We start from the raw sequence: 24,222 nt of genomic DNA, 5'->3' as shown, positions 1-24,222 counted from the left end.
TCTGCTCTATCTGAATCATGAAAGTTACATTTTTGTCTTTAGTGGTCCTTTAATAAATGCCTATCCTATTTTTCCAATCACAATCCAAATTATTGACCACACATTTACTGAGACATTTACTGTTACATTTTTCAGTTCAGCAAAAAGGACTTTATAAACTCCAGGCAGCAATATTCCACTTACTTTCCAGTACCCTCAAAAGTTTTCAAATGTAAAACTGTTTTTACTTAGGTGCAAAACACACTGAAGTTACCCGCAGCCATATTAGATGACATTAGGAAGCAACTTTAACATATGCAAATGTAATAGATGTTTAAATACTAGTTTTTACAGAAGTTTTGAGGCAAGGGGGAGTAGGGAAAGAGAGCGGTAGTTGCATGGGATGATTGGATCAAGAGAAGGTTTTTTTAAGGATAGGTGTGTGACTAGTGCATTTTTAAGGGAAAAATACCAGTGCTGTGGAAGAGGCTGAACATATCTGTGATGATTGGGGTAAGGGTAAAGGAGAGAGAGGTCAGTAGTTCTGAGGGGACAAGTAGTGAGGTGGGAGGATAATAGAAGGGCATGAACTTCATCCTCAATAACAGGACAAAATAGCGGACTTTGTGGCTGTGCGAGTGTTAGATGCTTGCAAGCGGTTGAAGGATGGAATCTCTTTTGTTATTGAAGTAGCTAGCATAACCTCAAGCTGAGGGAGAAGTAGTAATAGGAGGTGGGTGGAGACAGGTATTGAAAGTGGAGAATTTATGTTTTGACATTGAAGAAAGAGTAGATAAGGAATCCTGCATAAAGAGGTTTAGAGCAAAATAGCAGGATGAACTTGTAGTGAAGACAGTCAGTTGAGCAGCAAGACTTTCTCCAGTGTTGCTCAGCATTGTGGGTACATTTGCGTAGGTAGCGTGTCAGAGGAGTATGCCAGGGCTCAGGATCAGTGAGTGATTTGTGGGCTATTATCAAGGAGTGATGTAAGAGTGGAGTTTTAGTGACAGATTGGTTAGGGCAAGAGAAGGAGGAGATGCAAGACAGCAGAGGTTTGAAAGAGTTTGAGAGATGTGGATCTAGCTGTGCTACTTACCCCCTTTGCTGAGCTTAGGTTCTGATGCCGTCAGAGACGAGCCTATGCAAGCATGCTCTTATGAGCGCAATGCTTCCCAGCAATGCGGCTCATGTTCACATTGGTATTACTCAAGTGGAGCGCATATATTACTTTCAAGAAAGTGATATTTAGTGCTCCACTTGTAATCTGGCCCTTAAATGGTCACTAAACACTAAATAAATGCTATATATAATGAAGCATTCAAAGAAAAGATAAGTCTGAGGATAACATGTAGATGTATTTTTTAAAGTTTTATTAGCTGTTTAAATATTGGCAAAATAAGTGTAAAGTTTTAGTGCCTATAAAACAATGAGACCTGCCATGTTGTAACTTAGATTACCTTCTCTGCTGTGGCCAATTAGGGACAGTTATAAATAAGTCACTAGAGTGTGCATCCAATGGCTGTGTGAAATATAACAGTGTCCTGTACTTCCATTTCTAACAGGGACTAAAAAACTCACAATTTCAGAATGGAATGACAGGAAAAGGGGACAAAATAAATAATGAAAGTATATTGCAAACTTTTTTATATATATTTTGTTTATCTTTTTATATTACCATCTCAAAGTGTTTAATGTCCCTTTAATGCTTCTGTGGAACTTGGTGTGAGGATTAGATAATGGGAGAGTGGTATGGAGTGTTGTGATGTTACAAGTGAAGAAATGGTGGTCATGAAGAGATAAAGGGGAACCTGTGAAGTTTGAGACGGTTCATCTATAGCTGAAAGTCAGATCAAGGGTTTGCCCATCTTTCCTTCCATAAGGCAGGGAGAGTCCACAACTTTATTCCTTACTGTTGGGAAATACAACATCTGGCCACCAGGAGGAGGCAAAGACATCCCAGCCAAAGGCTTAAATATCCCTCCCACTTCCCCTATCCCCCAGTCATTATTTGCCTTTCTTCACTATAGGAGGTGGCAGAGAAGTGTCAGAAGATTTGGATAGTTCTGTAATGGGTATGTTCCCTTCAAGAAAGGACTGGAGTTTTTAAGTAATCATGTCAACCTCTCAGTGAGAGTATTGATGAAAGTTAGAGTCTGGAGATGCAGGGAAAGCTTTTCTGCGAACCCATCCAGACTGTCGCCTAACAGCTCCTGAGCAATCAGTGTTGACACGTTTCACTTCTTGCTGTTACACACTCAAGTCCATTTCAGAGGGTCGCTGCAGGACTGTCACACTTGAGAGGCTGTGCCTGTCCCACAGCATGGATCCTGGAGGGTAAGACCATTTTTATATATACACTTTTACTATACAGGGTCACAGTGTGGCTCCTTTATGCCTTGATAGGATCAAGGGTTAATATCTCCAGGGAGATTATTTGAACAGCAGGGGGTTATTTATAACTGCTTTTATGTGAGTTTTTTTGGTTCATAGACTGTGTGCTTTTGGCTTTGAACAAACAGGTTTACTTTAGTTTTTGAGTGTTGCGCAGGTCATAATAGCTTAGCTACACACCAAGTGACCGGGTGCAGTCTTTTCATTTTCCTACAATCCTGCTGCGGAGGTGGTGAGTGCCCCAGCCATTGGGATTATAAAGGTGCAGTTTTTTTGAGATAAAAACATTCTTTTTTGTCTGTCCTTCTGTGAATATATCTTAGCTATGGAATACTCTGATACTACATTAGAAGGTTCTGTTCCTTCTGTACTGATTCATAATTCCCGTTTATATTGTGAGGAGGCCATGGTTTGCCTGCCTGCTCAGTTTTGTTCCATTTGCCTAAGCACTGTTCTAAAGTCTAAGAAGGGACACAAGCCTGCTAATACTTATAGCGCTATTAGCCCCTCTGAGCCATCTACCTCTCAGGAATCTGTGTCCCGAGAGATTACTACCCTTTCTACTCTACCCGCACCACATGCGGTTCCCCACGGCCAAACTAATCCTACATCTGGAGTTTTTTTTTTTTCCTGCAGACTTTACCGTGCCGTTACAATCGGCGGTGTCTGTGGCCCTGACTGCCTTACCTCCCTCTAGCAAACGTAAGAGAAAGGTTAAACATAGTTCTCCTGACCTAGAGTCATCTAAATATATGTCAGATTTAGCTACTCTGTCCCAGCTATCCGAGGATGAGTTAAGCTCTGTAGCTTCAGAGGGTGAACTTTCTGAGTCGGAGACTTCAGTTTCTAAACATCCTTCAGTGAAGGAACCCTCCTTTAGATTTAAAATTGAGCACCTGCCTTTTTTATTAAAGGAGGGTCTGTGTACGCTAGAGGTTCCAGAGGCTAAACTCCCTGAGGAACCTAAGATACCTAAATTAGACAGAGTTTATGAAGACAGGAAAGTCCCTCTGACTTTTTGTGTGTCAGTTAAGATGGGGAACATTATTAGTAACGAATAGGAAAGAATAGGAACTTCTTTTCTTTCATGTAATTGGCAAGAGTCCATGAGCTAGTGACGTATGGGATATACATTCCTACCAGGAGGGGCAAAGTTTCCCAAACCTCAAAATGCCTATAAATACACCCCTCACCACACCCACAAATCAGTTTTACAAACTTTGCCTCCCATGGAGGTGGTGAAGTAAGTTTCTCCAACATAGGTGTGTCCGGTCCACGGCGTCATCCTTACTTGTGGGATATTCTCTTCCCCAACAGGAAATGGCAAAGAGCCCAGCAAAGCTGGTCACATGATCCCTCCTAGGCTCCGCCTACCCCAGTCATTCTCTTTGCCGTTGTACAGGCAACATCTCCACGGAGATGGCTTAGAGTTTTTTAGTGTTTAACTGTAGTTTTTCATTATTCAATCAAGAGTTTGTTATTTTCAAATAGTGCTGGTACGTACTATTTACTCAGAAACAGAAAAGAGATGAAGAATTCTGTTTGTATGAGGAAAATGATTTTAGCAACCGTAACTAAAATCCATGGCTGTTCCACACAGGACTGTTGAGAGCAATTAACTTCAGTTGGGGGAACAGTTTGCAGTCTCTTGCTGCTTGAGGTATGACACATTCTAACAAGACGATGTAATGCTGGAAGCTGTCATTTTCCCTATGGGATCCGGTAAGCCATGTTTATTACGATTGTAAATAAGGGCTTCACAAGGGCTTATTTAAACTGTAGACTTTTTTTGGGCTAAATCGATTGATATTAACACTTATTTAGCCTTGAGGAATCATTTATTCTGGGTATTTTGATTTAATAATATCGGCAGGCACTGTTTTAGACACCTTATTCTTTAGGGGCTTTCCCAAAGCTAGGCAGAGTCTCATTTTCGCGCCGGTGTTGCGCACTTGTTTTTGAGAGGCATGGCATGCAGTCGCATGTGAGAGGAGCTCTGATACTCATAAAGGACTTCTGAAGGCGTCATTTGGTATCGTATTCCCCTTTGGGTTTGGTTGGGTCTCAGCAAAGCAGATACCAGGGACTGTAAAGGGGTTTAAAGCTAAAACGGCTCCGGTTCCGTTATTTTAAGGGTTAAAGCTTCCAAAATTGGTGTGCAATATTTTCAAGGCTTTAAGACGCTGTGGTGAAAATTTGGTGAATTTTGAACAATTCCTTCATGTTTTTTCGCAATTGCAGTAATAAAGTGTGTTCAGTTTAAAATTTAAAGTGACAGTAACGGTTTTATTTTAAAACGTTTTTTGTACTTTCTGATCAAGTTTATGCCTGTTTAACATGTCTGAACTACCAGATAGACTGTGTTCTGAATGTGGGGAAGCCAGAATTCCTATTCATTTAAATAAATGTGATTTATGTGATAATGACAATGATGCCCAAGATGATTCCTCAAGTGAGGGGAGTAAGCATGGTACTGCATCATTCCCTCCTTCGTCTACACGAGTCTTGCCCACTCAGGAGGCCCCTAGTACATCTAGCGCGCCAATACTCCTTACTATGCAACAATTAACGGCTGTAATGGATAATTCTGTCAAAAACATTTTAGCCAAAATGAACCCTTGTCAGCGTAAGCGTGGATGCTCTGTTTTAGTTACTGAAGAGCATGACGACGCTGATATTAATATCTCTGAAGGGCCCCTAACCCAATTTGAGGGGGCCAGGGAGGTTTTGTCTGAGGGAGAAATTACTGATTTAGGGAACATTTCTCAGCAGGCTGAATCTGATGTGATTACATTTAAATTTAAATTGGAACATCTCCGCATTTTGCTTAAGGAGGTATTATCCACTCTGGATGATTGTGAAAATTTAGTCATCCCAGAGAAACTATGTAAAATGGACAAGTTCCTAGAGGTGCCGGGGCTCCCAGAAGCTTTTCCTATACCCAAGCGGGTGGCGGACATTGTTAATAAAGAATGGGAAAGGCCCGGTATTCCTTTCGTCCCTCCCCCCATATTTAAAAAATTGTTTCCTATGGTCGACCCCAGAAAGGACTTATGGCAGTCAGTCCCCAAGGTCGAGGGAGCGGTTTCTACTTTAAACAAACGCACCACTATTCCCATAGAGGATAGTTGTGCTTTCAAAGATCCTATGGATAAAAAATTAGAAGGTTTGCTTAAAAAGATGTTTGTTCAGCAGGGTTACCTTCTACAACCCATTTCATGCATTGTCCCTGTCACTACAGCCGCATATTTCTGGTTTGATGAACTGCTTAAGGTGCTCGATAGTGACTCTCCTCCTTATGAGGAGATTATGGACAGAATCAATGCTCTCAAATTGGCTAATTCTTTCACTCTAGACGCCTCTTTGCAATTGGCTAAGTTAGCGGCTAAGAACTCTGGGTTTGCTATTGTGGCGCGCAGAGCGCTTTGGTTGAAATCTTGGTCGGCTGATGCGTCTTCCAAGAACAAGCTACTAAACATTCCTTTCAAGGGGAAAACGCTGTTTGGTCCTGACTTGAAAGAGATTATATCTGATATCACTGGGGGTAAGGGCCACGCCCTTCCTCAGGATCGGCCCTTCAAGGCAAAAAATAGACCTAATTTTCGTCCCTTTCGTAAAAACGGACCAGCCCAAGGTGCTACGTCCTCTAAGCAAGAGGGTAATACTTCTCAGGCCAAGCCAGCTTGGAGACCAATGCAAGGCTGGAACAAGGGAAAGCAGGCCAAGAAACCTGCCACTGCTACCAAGACAGCATGAAATATTGGCCCCCGATCCGGGACCGGATCTGGTGGGGGGCAGACTCTCTCTCTTCGCTCAGGCTTGGGCAAGAGATGTTCTGGATCCTTGGGCGCTAGAAATAGTCTCCCAGGGTTATCTTCTGGAATTCAAGGGACTTCCCCCAAGGGGGAGGTTCCACAAGTCGCAGTTGTCTTCAGACCACATAAAAAGACAGGCGTTCTTACATTGTGTAGAAGACCTGTTAAAAATGGGAGTGATTCATCCTGTTCCATTAAGAGAACAAGGGATGGGGTTCTACTCCAATCTGTTCATAGTTCCCAAAAAAGAGGGAACGTTCAGACCAATCCTAGATCTCAAGATCTTAAACAAATTTCTCAAGGTCCCATCGTTCAAGATGGAAACCATTCGAACTATCCTTCCTTCCATCCAGGAAGGTCAATTTATGACCACGGTGGATTTAAAGGATGCGTATCTACATATTCCTATCCACAAGGAACATCATCGGTTCCTAAGGTTTGCATTCCTGGACAAACATTACCAGTTCGTAGCGCTTCCTTTCGGATTAGCCACTGCTCCAAGGATTTTCACAAAGGTACTAGGGTCCCTTCTAGCGGTGCTAAGACCAAGGGGCATTGCAGTAGTACCTTACCTGGACGACATTCTGATTCAAGCGTCGTCCCTTCCTCAAGCAAAGGCTCACACGGACATTGTCCTGGCCTTTCTCAGATCTCACGGCTGGAAAGTGAACGTGGAAAAGAGTTCTCTATCCCCGTCAACAAGGGTTCCCTTCTTGGGAACAATTATAGACTCCTTAGAAATGAGGATCTTTCTAACAGAGGCCAGAAAAACAAAGCTTCTGGACTCTTGTCGGATACTTCATTCCGTTCCTCTTCCTTCCATAGCTCAGTGCATGGAAGTGATCGGGTTGATGGTGGCGGCGATGGACATAGTTCCTTTTGCGCGCATTCATCTAAGACCATTACAACTGTGCATGCTCAGTCAGTGGAATGGGGACTATACAGACTTGTCTCCGAAGATACAAGTAAATCAGAGGACCAGAGACTCACTCCGTTGGTGGCTGTCCCTGGACAATCTGTCTCAAGGGATGATGTTCCACAGACCAGAGTGGGTCATTGTCACGACCGACGCCAGTCTGATAGGCTGGGGCGCGGTCTGGGGATCCCTGAAAGCTCAGGGTCTTTGGTCTCGGGAAGAATCTCTTCTACCGATAAATATTCTGGAACTGAGAGCGATATTCAATGCGCTCCAGGCCTGGCCCCAGCTTGCGAGGACCAGGTTCATACGGTTTCAATCAGACAACATGACGACTGTGGCGTACATCAACCATCAGGGGGGAACAAGGAGTTCCCTAGCGATGGAAGAAGTAACCAAAATTATTCTTTGGGCGGAGTCTCACTCCTGCCACCTGTCTGCTATCCACATCCCAGGAGTGGAAAATTGGGAAGCGGATTTTCTGAGTCGTCAGACATTGCATCCGGGGGAGTGGGAACTCCATCCGGAAATCTTTGCCCGAGTCACTCACCTGTGGGGCATTCCAGACATGGATCTGATGGCCTCTCGTCAGAACTTCAAAGTTCCTTGCTACGGGGCCAGATCCAGGGATCCCAAGGCGGCTCTAGTGGATGCACTAGTAGCACCTTGGACCTTCAAACTAGCTTATGTGTTCCCGCCATTTCCTCTCATCCCCAGGCTGATAGCCAGGATCAAGCAGGAGAGGGCGTCGGTGATCTTGATAGCTCCTGCGTGGCCACGCAGGACTTGGTATGCAGATCTGGTGAATATGTCATCGGCTCCACCTTGGAAGCTACCTTTGAGACGAGACCTTCTTGTTCAGGGTCCGTTCGAACATCCGAATCTGGTTTCACTCCAGCTGACTGCTTGGAGATTGAACGCTTGATTTTATCGAAGCGAGGATTCTCAGATTCTGTGATCGATACTCTTGTTCAGGCCAGAAAGCCTGTGACTAGAAAGATTTACCACAAAATTTGGAAAAAATATATCTGTTGGTGTGAATCTAAAGGATTCCCTTGGGACAAGGTTAAGATTCCTAGGATTCTATCCTTCCTTCAAGAAGGATTGGAGAAAGGATTATCTGCAAGTTCCCTGAAGGGACAGATTTCTGCCTTGTCGGTATTACTTCACAAAAAGCTGGCAGCTGTGCCAGATGTTCAAGCCTTTGTTCAGGCTCTGGTTAGAATCAAGCCTGTTTACAAACCTTTGACTCCTCCTGGGAGTCTCAATTTAGTTCTTTCAGTTCTTCAGGGGGTTCCGTTTGAACCCTTACATTCCGTTGATATTAAGTTATTATCTTGGAAAGTTTTGTTTTTAGTTGCGATTTCTTCTGCTAGAAGAGTCTCAGAATTATCTGCTCTGCAGTGTTCTCCTCCTTATCTGGTGTTCCATGCAGATAAGGTGGTTTTTACGTACTAAACCTGGTTTTCTTCCAAAAGTTGTTTCTAACAAAAACATTAACCAGGAGATTATCGTACCTTCTCTGTGTCCAAAACCAGTTTCAAAGAAGGAACGTTTGTTGCACAATTTGGATGTTGTTCGCGCTCTAAAATTCTATTTAGATGCTACAAAGGATTTTAGACAAACATCTTCCTTGTTTGTTGTTTATTCAGGTAAAAGGAGAGGTCAAAAAGCAACTTCTACCTCTCTCTCTTTTTGGATTAAAAGCATCATCAGATTGGCTTACGAGACTGCCGGACGGCAGCCTCCCGAAAGAATCACAGCTCATTCCACTAGGGCTGTGGCTTCCACATGGGCCTTCAAGAACGAGGCTTCTGTTGATCAGATATGTAGGGCAGCGACTTGGTCTTCACTGCACACTTTTACCAAATTTTACAAGTTTGATACTTTTGCTTCTTCTGAGGCTATTTTTGGGAGAAAGGTTTTGCAAGCCGTGGTGCCTTCCATTTAGGTGACCTGATTTGCTCCCTCCCTTCATCCGTGTCCTAAAGCTTTGGTATTGGTTCCCACAAGTAAGGATGACGCCGTGGACCGGACACACCTATGTTGGAGAAAACAGAATTTATGTTTACCTGATAAATTTCTTTCTCCAACGGTGTGTCCGGTCCACGGCCCGCCCTGGTTTTTTTAATCAGGTCTGATATTTTATTTTCTTTAACTACAGTCACCACGGTACCATATGGTTTCTCCTATGCAAATATTCCTCCTTAACGTCGGTCGAATGACTGGGGTAGGCGGAGCCTAGGAGGGATCATGTGACCAGCTTTGCTGGGCTCTTTGCCATTTCCTGTTGGGGAAGAGAATATCCCACAAGTAAGGATGACGCCGTGGACCGGACACACCGTTGGAGAAAGAAATTTATCAGGTAAACATAAATTCTGTTTTTTGCTAGATTCTACGTTGATATGCGCTTCGCAGCAGGCTGGAGCCCGGTTTTCCTCTCAGTGTGCAGTGAATGTCAGAGGGATGTGAGGAGAGTATTGCCTATTTGAATTCAATGGTCTCCTTCTACGGGATCTTTTTCATAGGTTCTCTGTTATCGGTCGTAGAGATTCATCTCTTACCTCCCTTTTCAGATCGAGGATATACTCTTATATACCATTACCTCTACTGATTCTCGTTTCAGTACTGGTTTGGCTTTCTACTACATGTAGATGAGTGTCCTGGGGTAAGTAAATCTTATTTTTTGTGACACTCTAAGCTATGGTTGGGCACTTTTATGTTAAAGTTCTAAATATATGTGTTTAAACATTTATTTGCCTTGATTCAGGATGATCAATATTCCTTATTTCAGACAGACCGTTTCATTATTTGGGATAATGCATATGAATTATAAATGTTTTTCTTACCTTTAAATTGACTTTTTTCTCTGTGGGCTGTTAGGCTCGCGGGGGCTGAAAATGCTTCATTTTATTGCGTCATTCTTGGCGCGGACTTTTTTGGCGCGAAAAATTTCTTTGTCATTTCCGGCATCATACTTGTCGCCGGAAGTTGTTCGTGATTGCGTCATTTTTTTGACGTTTTGCGACAAAAATGTCAGCGTCATCGGATGTGGGCGTCATTTTTGTCTCCACCTTTTTTTCCCATTATTTAAGTCTCATTTTTCTTTTGCTTCTGGTTACTAGAGGCTTGTTCATTGGCATTTTTTCCCATTCCTGAAACTGTCATTTAAGGAATTTGATAGATTTTGCTTTATATGTTGTTTTTTCTCTTACATATTGCAAGATGTCTCAGATTGACCCTGGATCAGAAGCTACGTCTGGAAAATCGCTGCCTGATGCTGGTTCTACCAAAGGTAAGTGCATTTGTTGTAAACTTGTGGTATCTGTTCCTCCGGCTGTAGTTTGTGATGAATGTCATGATAAACTTGCTAATGCAGATTCAATTTCCATTAGTAATATTCCATTACCTGTTGCTGTTCCATCAACATCTAATACTCAGGATGTTCCTGTTAATATAAGAGATTTTGTTTCTAAATCTATTAGGAAGGCTATGTCTGTTATTCCTCCTTCCAGTAAGCGTAAAAAGTCTTTTAAAACTTCTCATTTCTCAGATGAATTTTTAAATGAACATCATCATTCTGATTTGTCTGTTTCTGATGAGGATTTTTCTGGTTCAGAGGATTCTGTCTCAGATATTGACACTGATAAATCTTCATATTTATTTAAAATGGAATTTATTCGTTTTTTACTTAAAGAAGTTTTAATCGCTTTAGAAATTGAGGATTCTAGTCCTCTTGATACTAAATCTAATAAGCGTTTAAATTCGGTTTTTAAACCTCCTGTAGTTATTCCGGAAGTTTTTCCTGTCCCTGATGCTATTTCTGAAGTAATTTCTAGGGAATGGAATAATCTGGGTAATTCTTTTACTCCTTCTAAGAGATTTAAGAAATTATATCCTGTGCCATCTGACAGATTAGAGTTTTGGGACGAAATCCCTAAAGTTGAAGGGGCTATCTCTACTCTTGCTAAGCGTACTACTATTCCTACGGCATATAGTACTTCCTTTAAGGATCCTTTAGATAGGAAGATTGATTCCTTTCTAAGGAAAGCTTATTTATGTTCAGGTAATCTTCTTAGGCCTGCTATTTCTTTGGCTGATGTTGCTGCAGCTTCCACTTTTTGGTTGGAGGCTTTGGCACAACAAGTGTCAGATCATAATTCTCATAGCATTGTTAAACTTCTTCAACATGCTAATAACTTTATTTGTGATGCCATCTTTGATATCATCAGAGTTGATGTCAGGTATATGTCTTTAGCTATTCTAGCTAGAAGAGCTTTATGGCTTAACTTGGAATGCTGATATGTCTTCTAAGTCAACTTTGCTTTCCCTTTCTTTCCAAGGTAATAAATTGTTTGGTTCTCAGTTGGATTCTATTATTTCAACTGTTACTGGGGGGAAAGGAACTTTTTTACCTCAGGATAAAAAATCTAAAGGTAAATATAGGGCTGCTAACCGTTTTCGTTCCTTTCATCAGAATAAGGAACAGAAGCCTGATCCTTCCCCTAAAGGAACGGTTTCTGTTTGGAAACCGTCTCCAGTCTGGAATAAATCCAAGCCTTTTAGAAAGCCAAAGCCAGCTCCCAAGTCCACATGAAGGTGCGGCCCTCATTCCAGCGCAGCTGGTAGGGGGCAGATTACGATTTTTCAAAGAAATTTGGGTCAAATCGATTCACAGTCTTTGGATTCAGAACATTGTTTCACAAGGGTACAAAATAGGTTTCAAGGTAAGGCCACCTGCAAGAAGATTTTTTCTTTCTCGCATTCCAATAAATCCAGTGAAGGCTCAGGCATTTCTGAAATGTGTTTCAGATCTAGAGTTGGCTGGAGTAATTGTGTAAGGATTCCAGTCCTGCTTTTACTTTTTGCCTTAACTCACCTTCCTCACCTGTACTTAAGGCATCACCCCGCCCCAAACAAGTGCTTAGTTGTTGAGTATTGTTTGCTAAAACCAGTGCTCTGTTTCTTATAAGCTATATTCTTATCACAAGAGGATTTACTTCAACTACTATAACATTTGGATTACAAATACCAGCTGCAGTTTGGTCTCATAAACGGACTAATAACAACTAGTCTCCTTCATCCTGAAGTTTGCCATTCCACGAAGTATTAACTTATTTCAACTCCACATCTCTACTGGAATGGCTACTTAATTCCCAACAGGAGGATTCTACCTACTATCGCTACGGTATTTGTATCAAATCTAATTTACCTTGGATGCCTAAAGTAACGGCTAATTTCAAATATCATGTTATCACTTGAAGTTATCTAAATTGACTTTGTTTCTCAGATATTACTATGTTTTGCAACGTATGTTTCATTTAACTATATAAACTTTCTTTGATTCATTCTCATACCGGACAGTAACGGAAATTACGTGACGTCACACAGCTTCATTCATCTCAGCGTGTCATACAGCTCCTTACAAAACAGCGTGTCTCACAGCACCTATTACACTCACTGGTCTGTGTTCAGATATCCAAGCTGCAAGCATAATTCAGTGTGCTGTGTCTCGCAGCAGGTCACGCCCCTGTCAGCACCTGCAGTCTGTGTGTCTCACATCTCTCACGCTTCAGTGCTTATTACAATGATCAATATCTCTCTCATTTGGGCTTGAGCAATACCAATGTCAAAAGTTGTTATTAATACTAATACTTACTTTCAGTCCCTTAATATTTATATGGTATAACAATAATATATAACCATATAAAGACTTATTGCCTTTCTTTATAAAAATCACTCTGAGTAAAACAGTCTATGCTGATATAATAGCCTGTATTTCAGTTGTGAAACATATATAATTTATTTAGACTCTGCAGTTGTGATTCAAATAACCAAGGAACCTGATAAATTGTGCCAGTTCCAGTTCTGGAACAGGGGCTGGGGTTTTACTCAAATCTATTCATTGTACCAAAGAAGGAGAATTCCTTCAGACCAGTTCTGGATTTAAAAATATTGAATCGTTATGTAAGGATACCAACATTCAAAATGGTAACTATAAGGACTATTCTGCCTTTTGTTCAGCAAGGGCATTAAATGTCCACAATAGATTTGCAGGATGCATATCTGCATATTCCGATTCATCCAGATCACTTTCAGTTTCTGAGAATCTCTTTTCTAGACAAGCATTACCAATTTGTGGCTCTGCGGTTCGGCCTAGCAACGGCTCAGAGGATTTTTTCAAAAGTTCTCGGTGCCCTTCTATCTGTAATCAGAGAACAGGGTATTGTGGTATTTCCTTATTTGGATGATATCTTGGTACTTGCTCAGTCTTCACATTTAGCAGAATCTCATACGAATCGACTTGTGTCGTTTCTTCAAGAACATGGTCGGAGGATCAATTTACCAAAGAGTTCATTGATTCCTCAGACAAGGGTAACCTTTTTAGGTTTCCAAATAGATTCAGTGTCCATGACTTTGTCTCTGACGGACAAGAGACGTCTGAAATTGATTTCAGCCTGTCGAAACCTTCGGCTTCAATCATTCCCTTCGGTAGCCTTATGCATGGAAATTCTAGGTCTTATGACTGCTGCATCGGACACAATCTCCTTTGCTCGTTTTCACATGCGACCTCTTCAGCTCTGTATGCTGAACCAGTGGTGCAGGGATTATACAAAGATATCACAGTTAATATCTTTAAATCCATTTGTACGACACTCTCTGACGTGGTAGACAGATCACCATCATTTAATTCAAGGGGCTTCTTTTGTTCTTCCAACCTGGACTGTGATCTCAACAGATGCGAGTCTGACAGGTTGGGGAGTGGTATGGGGGTCTCTGACAGCGCAGGGGGTTTGGGAATCTCAGGAGGCGAGATTACCAATTAACATTTTGGAACTCTGTGCGATTTTCAGAGCTCTTCAGTCGTGGCCTCTTCTGAAGAGAGAATCGTTCATTTGTTTTCAGACGGACAATGTCACCACCGTGGCATATATCAATCATCAAGGGGGGACTCACAGTCCTCTGGCTATGAAAGAAGTATCTCGAATACTTGTCCTGTCTAATTTCTGCGGTTCACATCCCAGGTATAGACAATTGGGAAGCGGATTATCTCAGTCGCCAGACGTTGCATCCGGGCGAATGGTCTCTTCACCCAGAGGTATTTCTTCAGATTGTTCAAATCTGGGGTCTTCCAGAAATAGATCTGATGGCTTCTCATCTAAACAAGAAACTTCCCAGGTATCTGTCCAGATCCAGGGATCCTCAGGTGGAGGCAGTGGATGCATTATCGCTTCCTTGGAAGTATCACCCTGCCTATATCTTTCCCCCTCTAGTTCTTCTTCCAAGAGTGATTTCCAAGATTCTAAAGGAGCGTTCGTTTGTACTGCTGGTGGCTCCAGCATGGCCTCACAGGTTTTGGTATGCGGATCTTGTTCGGATGGCCAGTTGCCAACCTTGGACTCTTCCGTTAAGACCAGACCTTCTATCTCAAGGCCCATTTTTCCATCAGGATCTCAAATCATTAAATTTGAAGGTATGGAGATTGAACGCTTGATTCTTAGTCATTGAGGTTTCTCTGACTCCGTAATTAATACTATGTTACAGGCTCGTAAATCTGTGTCTAGGAAGATATATTATCGAGTCTGAAAGACTTACATTTCTTGGTGTTCTTCTCATCAATTTTCCTGGCATTCTTTTAGAATTCCTAGAATTTTACAGTTTCTTCAGGATGGTCTGGATAAGGGTTTGTCTGCCAGTTCCTTGAAAGGACAAATTTCTGCTCTTTCTGTGCTGTTTCACAGAAAGATTGCTAATCTTCCTGATATTCATTGTTTTGTACAGGCTTTGGTTCGTATCAAACCTGTCATTAAGTCAATTTCTCCTCCTTGGAGTTTGAATTTGGTTCTGAGAGCTCTACAAGCTCCTCCTTTTGAACCTATGCATTCTCTAGATATTAAATTACTTTCTTGGAAAGTTTTGTTTCTTTTGGCCATCTCTTACGCTAAAAGAGTTTCTGAGTTATCTGCTCTTTCTTGTGAATCTGCCTTATCCTGATGAAAAATCAGAAAAGGAGTGTTGCGGACTTCATTTAAATTTTTACCTAAGGTTGTGAATTCTAACAACATTAGTAGAGAGATTGTGGTTCCTTCATTGTGTCCTAATCCTAAGAATTCTAAGGAAAGATCATTACATTCTTTGGATGTAGTAAGAGCTTTGAAATATTATGTTGAAGCTGCTAAGGATTTCCGAAAGACTTCTAGTCTATTTGTTATCTTTTCTGGTTCTAGGAAAGGTCAGAAGGCTTCTGTCATTTCTTTGGCGTCTTGGTTAAAGTCTTTGATTCATCATGCTTATGTTGAGTCGGGTAGAACTCCGCCTCAAAGGATTACAGCTCATTCAACTAGGTTAGTTTCTACTTCCTGGGCATTTAGGAATGAAGTTTCGGTTGATCAGATTTGCAAAGCAGCAACCTGGTCTTCTTTGCATACTTTTACTAAATTCTACCATTTTGATGTGTTTTCTTCTTCTGAAGCAGTTTTTGGTAGAAAAGTACTTCAGGCAGCTGTTTCAGTTTGATTCTTCTGCTTATAATTTCAGTTTTTTTCATTATAAGATTTAAACTTTGTTTGGGGTGTGGATTATTTTTCAGCGGAATTGGCTGTCTTTATTTTATCCCTCCCTCTCTAGTGACTCTTGTGTGGAAGTTCCACATCTTGGGTATTTATTATCCCATACGTCACTAGCTCATGGACTCTTGCTAATTACATGAAAGAAAACATAATTTATGTAAGAACTTACCTGATAAATTCATTTCTTTCATATTAGCAAGAGTCCATGAGACCCATCCTTTTTTGTGGTGATTTTGATTTTTTTGTATAAAGCACAACTATTCCAATTCCTTATTTTTTATGCTTTTGCACTTTTTTTCTTATCACCCCACTTCTTGGCTATTCGTTAAACTGATTTGTGGGTGTGGTGAGGGGTGTATTTATAGGCATTTTGAGGTTTGGGAAACTTTGCCCCTCCTGGTAGGAATGTATATCCCATACGTCACTAGCTCATGGACTCTTGCTAATATGAATGAAATGAATTTATCAGGTAAGTTCTTACATAAATTATGTTTTTCCCCCTCGTCTACTTTTAAAAAAATATTCCTGGTCCCTGACTCTCAATTTGATTCGTGGGGCTCCATCCCTAAGGTGGATGGCACTATTTCTACGCTGGCTAAACCTATTACTATCCCTCTAGAGGATAGTTCTTCTTTTAGAGAGCCTTTAGATAAGAAAATGGAAACTTTTCTGAGGAAGATGTTTCAACATAAGAGGTTTTTACTTCAACTGGCGGCAGCTGTAGCCACAGTTGCTGGAGCAGCTTACTACTGGTGCGAGACTCTCTCGGAGCTCATTGAGGTGGAGACTCCCCTCAAGGATATTCAGGAGAGAATTAAAGCTTTGAGAATTGCCAACTCCTTCAACTGTAATGCAAATATTATTATTCGCCTAAATGCAGACTTCTGCTTTGCGGTCCTAGCCTGTCGGGCTCTAAACCCAGACTCCTTTCTCTTCCTTTCAAGGGGAAGATTTTATTCGGTCCAGGGCTGGACTCCATTATTTCTACAGTTACCAGAAGGAAAGGTGCAGGATAAGAAGAATAGGCCTAATGGACGGCAATAGTCTAATTTCCGTTCCTTTCGTTCTGACAAATCACAACGACCGCAATCCTCATCCAAGTCCGAGCAGCCCAAGAGTACTTGGAAGCTGGCTCAGTCCTGGAATACTAAGAAGCCCGCCGAGAACAAATAGGCATGACAGGGCGGCCCCCGATCCGGGATTGGAAAGAGTAGGGGGCAGACTGTCTCTTTTCAGACGTTTGGTTCCAGGATGTACAGGATCCTTGGATCCTGCAGGTTGTATCTCAGGGAATGGGAAACATTAAAAAACGTAAAATCTAATAAAAACATTATAATAAAACAAGGCGACAAAGGGGACGGTATTGTCATCTTAGATAAAAAAGATTACAAAAAAGAAGCACTGAGATTGCTGGACGATCCCTTGACATATCGAAAGATCCCATGTAATCCTATAAATTCTCAGAAAAGAGAATTAGAAACCCTTCTAAAGAAAGCCCATAATATTGGCATAATTAATAATAAAGAACATGAATTTCTGTTAACTAATCATCCGAAAACACCAACGTTTTACTATTTACCCAAAATCCATAAATGTTTGATAAATCCACCATGAAGGCCCATTATTTCAGGGATCGATTCAGTTACTGCTAATCTCTCAGAATATATAGACCATTTTTTGCAATATTATGTAACAAAACTTCCCTCATATCTCAAAGATTGAACAGATGTCATAAATATTTTTCAAACAATAAAATGGAAGGAGAGTTATACACTTTTATAACCTGTGATGTATGTTCTCTTTATATTGGTATAAAACACAACTTGGGACTGAAAGCTATAGACTTCCATCTAATAAAAGAAGGCAAATTACGGTATGAACTGGTAGATTTTTATCAAAACTTGTATACAATTTATTCTTGAAAATAACTCTTTTGTCTTCGACAATCAATTCTTTTTAGAAGTTCAGGGAACAGCGATGGGCACCAAGTTCGCCCCAAGCTACTCTAACTTATTTATGGGATACCTGGAAGATATGGTCGTATATATAGAGGAGCTTGGGATGCAAACTTGGTGCTCTACCGCAGATTTATAGATGAAATTTTTATTATTTGGGAAGGAGATCTGGAACGTTTTGAATTACTTATTAAAGATTTAAGCAATAGTAATTTTGGTTTAAGTTTTACCCATGAACCAATCAATCACATCCTTAGTTATCTAGATATAAAAATTGAGATTATTAACCAAGAAATTCACACAAGAACACATTTTAAAAAAAGTTGAGTCCAACAACTATGTACATAGCAATAGTTGCCATTTTAATCAATTTACCAGAATCAGAAAGAATTGTACAACATTAGAGGATTATGATGAACAAGCACTATATTTAGAGAAAAATTTCTCACAAAAGGGTATGTAATAAAGCGAAAATGACAGCTAGAATGAAAAATAGGAGTGATTTATTACAACGTAAAATAAAAACATAATCAAATTCAGACTCATTATGGGTTCCGTTTTACAACAGATTATAACATCAATCATAATCAGATAAGGTCCATTTTAAACAAACATTGCTACATCTTACAAAGAGACCCAATTATTGGGGAATTACTTCCAGTAAAACCGGCTTTAGTTTTTAAAAGAACAAAAAAATTAAAAAAACATACTAGCCCCAAGCACATTTAAAGACTCTGAAAACACCTTTATAGAAAGAGATCTCTTTAAACAGAAACTTAAAGGATTCTTCCCATGCATTAGTTGCAAAGCATGTCATTTTAGTAATAAAATTAAAACGGTAACGTCATACATTACAAAAAAAGAATTTGAGATAAGAACTGTATCAGGTGCACCGACAGAAATGTGGTGTACCTGATACAATCTCCGTATAATAAGCAATATTTGGGGGAGACCTCCCGCTCCCTCAGGGACAGGATCCGTGAACACCTGCTCAACATAGAGCATGGTTTCATGGGACATTTACTATCAAGGCATTTCAAAGAACATAATAATTAGGATACTAGGCCTCAAATATTGGGGCATTAGAAAAATTATAAATAATTGGAGAGGAGGTGATGTAAACAAAAAACTTTTTTTATGTGTAGAAGCAGAATTAATATTTAATTTTAAAACTTTAAAGCCATTAGGTTTAAATGCTGAATTGGATCTAAATTTGATCATGGAATAATGATCGAATTCAAAGAAATACTTTTGAAAAGATTCTTTGGTCTGAATCAACATCTTATAAATATTAAATACATTTTAATGCATTTCAAAATTTCAATCCAAAAACTTTCGGTCGAGGATACACAAATAAACAAACACTTTTTTATTCACTTATACATGGGGAAAAAAAGAACTTTGCCACTTAATTTTAAAAAAAGAGTTAAGACTGGGGATTTTTTTTAGTTCACCTAATACATCTAAATTCACTTTATCGGCCTAATTAAACGAATACAAATATTCTATGAAATATATTTTTCTCACTTAATATGGAAATTAAATTCGTAGAAGATTTACACTCAAACTAATATGATATTATATTTAATTTTTTTTTAATTTTTTTTTAATTTTTTTTTTAAAAATTGAAAATTTTAGTTACTACAATATATACTATAACAATCCTGGTTCAGGAAGGACAGTTTATGACCACCATAGACCTGAAGGATACATACCTTCATGTTCCGATTCACAGGGAACATTTTCAGTTCCTGAGGTTTCTCTTTCTGGACCAGCACTTCCAGTTCATAGCTCTTCCGTTTGGCCTAGCTACTGCTCCAAGGATATTTTTGAAGGTTCTGGGAGCTCTTCTAGCCATTGCCAGAACAAAAAGTATTGCAGTAGCGACTTACCTTGACGATATCTTGGTACAAGTACAATCTTTTTGTCTAGTGGAAGAACACTCAAAGTCCCTTCTTAGTCTTCTTCAATCACATGGATGGAAGATAAACTTTGAAAATAGTTCTCTTACTCCAAGTACAAGGGTGAATTTCCTGGGGACGATAATAGACTCCATATCCATGAGAAAATTTCTCACAGATCAGAGACGTTGCAAGCTAACTACTGCTTGTCTTGCCCTCCAGGCCTCCTTGAGACCCTCAAGACCCTCAGTGGCCCACTGTATGGAGGTGATCGAACTCAGTGTCCTGTATGGACATTATTCCCTTTGCCAGATTCCATCTCAGACCCTTACAACTATGCGTCCTGAGACAATGGAATGGCGACCATTCAGCTCTGTCTCAACTGATTGTGCTGGACAACCTGTTGAGAGACTCTCTCTCTTGGTGGCTCTGTCCAGATCATCTGTACCAAAGCACATGCTTCTTGAGACCGTCCTAGGAGATTGTGACTATGAACGCAAGCCTTTCCGGCTGGGGAGCCGTTTGGGGTGCCAAGAAGGCACAAGGGCTGTGGACTCAGGAGGAGTCCTCCCTTTCGATCAATATATTGGAACTCCGAGCAATCTTCAATGCCTTGAAGGCTTGGCCCCTTCTGGGTTCATTCCAGCTTATCAGATTCCAATCAAACAATATAACCTTGGTTGCCTACATCAACCATCAGGGGGGAACGAGAAGTCCCTTAGCGATAAGAGAAGTATCTCAGATACTAGAGTGGGCGGAGACTCACAGATGTACGCTGTTAGCGATCCACATTCTGGGTGTGGACAACTAAGAAGCGGACTTCCTCAGCAGGCAATTCTTTCACCCAGGGGAATGGTCTCTCCACCTTAGGTATTTTCAGAGATATGCAGCGAGTTGGGGAAGCAGGAGATAGATCTCATGGCATCCCACCTTAATACCAATCTACCCAGGTATGGGTCAAGGGATTCTCAGGTGGAACTGATAGATACCCTATCAGTACTATGGAGGTTCAGGCTCATATATCTTTTTCCTCCGTTACCGCTTCTCCCTCGGGTGTTGGCTTGCATCAAGCAGGAGTGAGCATCAGTGATTCTGATTGCTCCATCGTGGCCGTCAAGGATGTGGTTTGTGGATCTGGTAGGGATGTCCTCATCTCCTCAGTGGAGGTTACCTTGTCGCAGAGATCTGCTGATGCAGGCCCCTTCGTTCATCAAAATCTAGATTCTCTGAGGCCGATTGCGTGGAGATTGAAAGCTTAGTCTTAGCCAAGAGAGGGTTTTTCGGAGAGTGTTATCGACACTCTGTTTCAAGTTCGAAAGCCAGTTACTTGTTGTATCTACCATAAAGTGTGGATGACTTACTTGTACTGGTGTGAAGAGTGTGGCTTTTCCTGGTATAAGGTTAGGGTTGCCAGGATTTTATCTTTTCTCCAGGATGTACTGGAGAAGGGTCTATCTTCTAGTTCCCTGAAGGGACAGATATCGGCCCTGTCAGTGCTACTGCACAACAGATTGGCTGAGCTTCCAGATATGCAGTCCTTTGTTAAGGCTCTGACTAGGATCAGACCAGTGTTTAGATCTGGAGCTCCGTCTTGGAGCCTCGATCTTGTTCTTAGTGTTTTGCAGCAAGCTCCGTTTGAGCATACTGTTGATATTAAATTGTTATCTTGGAAGGTTCTTTTTTTGTTGGCTATTGCCCCGGCGTACAGAGTTGCTGAGATTTCTGCTTTGCAATTTGACCCCCATTATCTGGTTTTCCATGCTAATAAGGCGGTTTTACGTACTAAATTTGGGTTCCTCCCTAAGAAGGTGTCGAATCGTCATATTAATCTGGAAATTGTTTTTCCTTCCATGTGTCCTAATCTTATTTCAGCGAAGATGTGGTTCATGCCTTGAAGTTCTATTTCCAGGCCACTAAGGAATTCAGACAATCTTTCTCTTTGTTTGTCATCTATACAGGGAAGGTTAAGGGGCAGAAGGCTACTACGACTTCCCTATCTTTCTGGTTGAGGAGTGTCATCCGCTTAGCGTATGAGACAGGGGGGCGACAGCCTCTTGAGAGGATAATGGCTCATTCCACTAGAGCAGTGGCTCCCTCCTGGGCTTTTAGGAACGAAGCCTCTATGGATCCGATTTTTAAGGCGGCTACCTGGTCCTCCTTACACACTTTTTTTCTAAATTTTACAAGTTTGATGTGTTTTCTCCCGTAAGCTGCTTCAGCAGAAGCAAAGTTTTGCAGGCTGTGGTTCCCTCAGAATAGGGCTTGCCTCTTTTTTGTTCCCTCCCGTTATTTATTGAGTGTCCTCTGGAGCTTGGGTATAGTTTTCACAACAGTAAGAAATTAAATTTTGAACTCTCCCTGCCTTATGGAATAAAAACATAATTTATGCTTGCCAGTTAAATTCCTTTAAAGTCCACGACCCCGCCCGTAATTTATTTTTGTTGCATGGCTCCCTTTTTATATTATTTCTTTTGGCACCTTTATACCCTGATGTTTCTCCTACTTTTCCTTGTTCCCTCAGCAGAATAACTGGGGAATAGGGGAAGTGGGAGCGATATTTAAGCCTTTGGCTGGAGTGTCTTTGCCTCCTCCTGGTGGCCAGGTGTTGTATTTCCCAACAGTAAGGAATGGACTCTCCCTGCCAGGAAGAAAAGGAATTTATCTGGTAAGCATAAATTATGTTTTTTGAGTGAAAGATTTGGTCCATTGTGACAGCCCATAAGAAGAATTGAGCTGGAGACATTTTGTTTCTCCAGGGGCAATGTGACAGTCAACAGAAAGGTTGAAATCAATGAGAATGAGGGCAGGGGTGTCTGAGGAGGGGAAATAAGCTAGCCAGCTAAGTGCAAGTATAATTTAATGTGGACATAGGCCAATCAAACTGACTGACCTTCATTTCAATAAAGGGTAAGCTACATTTCTGTATTATGTTTCTCATTAGCTAATTCAGCATTTGTGGTTGTAACAAATTTGGTAAATTTAAGTAGTTTATACAGTTGTATTAATGGTAACTAATGTCTTTAATTTTTAACTAAAAATGTGACTATAATTTTAAAGGCATTATCTTTAGCTAAGTGTGAGTATAATCTAATGAAATCACACATCTTGTGACTGGCCTTCTTTTCAATAAAGGTTAAGCTATAGTTCTGCATAATTAAATAAAATAAAGTCAAATTTATAGTTGAGTGTTTTTCTTTCAATTTCTTGCATTTGATTTGTTTTTCTTGTGGAAATTTTCAAGCTTATGTCTTCATTGTGACCTGTTTATATTGTTTGTTCCTTGACTGATATAGATCTTTGTCTTCTTCCAAAGAATTGCACTGTATACAGAATTTTCATCAGTCCTTTAAAAAAAAGGATGCTCTATGCATTTGTCTGCTTGGCTTCATCCTGTCAGGGATCAATTGATTACACTCTACAATTCAGAGTTGAAAAAAGAAAGCTACACAACCCTGTGCAAGACAGGTTATGTTTATTTTGACAGATTTATTAAAGTTGCATTTCAGAACAACTTGAATGTGGAAACATTTTAGATTTAACAGCAAAATCAAATGCAGTGAACTCATGGCAGTTCTATCAATGTTCTTTCACTTATAGTTTAATTTATAAATCACAGTGTTCTACTCGCAAATTGAGGACACGAGGAAGAAAGATAAAGTTTTCTCCTACAAAATACAGTATGCAAGCAAGAAATCAATGAATGCTCAGTAAGACGTCAATGGGATCCTGTCATAAAAGTATCTTACATTGTTATTCGCTTGTAAGGCAATGTTCCCTACTTAAGAAGTTTATATACCTTGTTTTACATTGTTCCCCTCGTTTTTTTTTCCTATTACATGAATATTTTTATTTATTTCAATGATAAACTAAAGCAAATTCTATCGAGCATAAGAAAGAATTCTATTTAAATACCATAAATATATATTTTTACATGGAAAATGTCAAGTTAACATTTATGTAACCATGACAACTAACTTATCAGCCAGTATACAATGTGACAGTGACAATAGGTGCAACTACAGGACAACAGGTCAAGTGGCATAAAAATAGTGTCCACTGAAATTACTACCTGATATACTGAACTTTAAAGTTACATGGAACTCAAAATTAAACGTTCATGGTTAAGAAATAGCATTTAAAAAAAAAAAAAAAAAACTTTCTAGTTTACTCTTGGTATTAAATTTACTCTTTGTCTTGGTCTTGTGTTTAAAACTAAGTTTGTAGCAATGCTATATAAGCAACCTGTAGAAGGATCTTTAGAATGCAGTAGCACCAACTACTGGTACTGTGGTAAAAATGCTATGAGAAAGTAAGCTATATAACTAGAAGTTCACAATTTGTGATTGTACCTCTGTTTGGATAAGAGCCATTCAAACAGTGTGGGGAAGTAGTAGTAAGCGAGCTATGGTGGCTTCCAGGTGTTACTCAGCTTATTGCAACCTCCCTCTACAGGTTGCTTGTATAATTTTAATATATTGTTGCTGCCACATAGTGCTCAAGACATGTGCACAATTCTGAGTTTCTCAGTATTCCCTCATAAAAAAGGACCATATTGTAACCAAGGAAACCAAGCTAAAGGGGTTATTTGGATAATGAAAGTAAATTTGAAAGATGTTTAAAATTGTATACTAGGTCGGAATCATGACAGGTAAAGTTTGATATCCATGACCTTTTTAGGCTCTTTTTAGTTGTATA

General features: G+C 40.3%; 1 protein-coding gene across 2 annotated transcripts in view; it reads left to right on the top strand.

Annotated features, from left to right (window-relative positions):
- TPK1 (thiamin pyrophosphokinase 1) overlaps positions 1-24,222 on the top strand; it is a 1,063,326-nt gene that overhangs the window by 332,306 nt on the left and 706,798 nt on the right. The window lies entirely within an intron of this gene.

The sequence above is a fragment of the Bombina bombina genome, chromosome 5 (genome assembly GCF_027579735.1).
Source record: "Bombina bombina isolate aBomBom1 chromosome 5, aBomBom1.pri, whole genome shotgun sequence".
NCBI lineage: Eukaryota > Metazoa > Chordata > Amphibia > Anura > Bombinatoridae > Bombina > Bombina bombina.
This window is presented reverse-complemented; position numbering and strand designations above follow the sequence as displayed.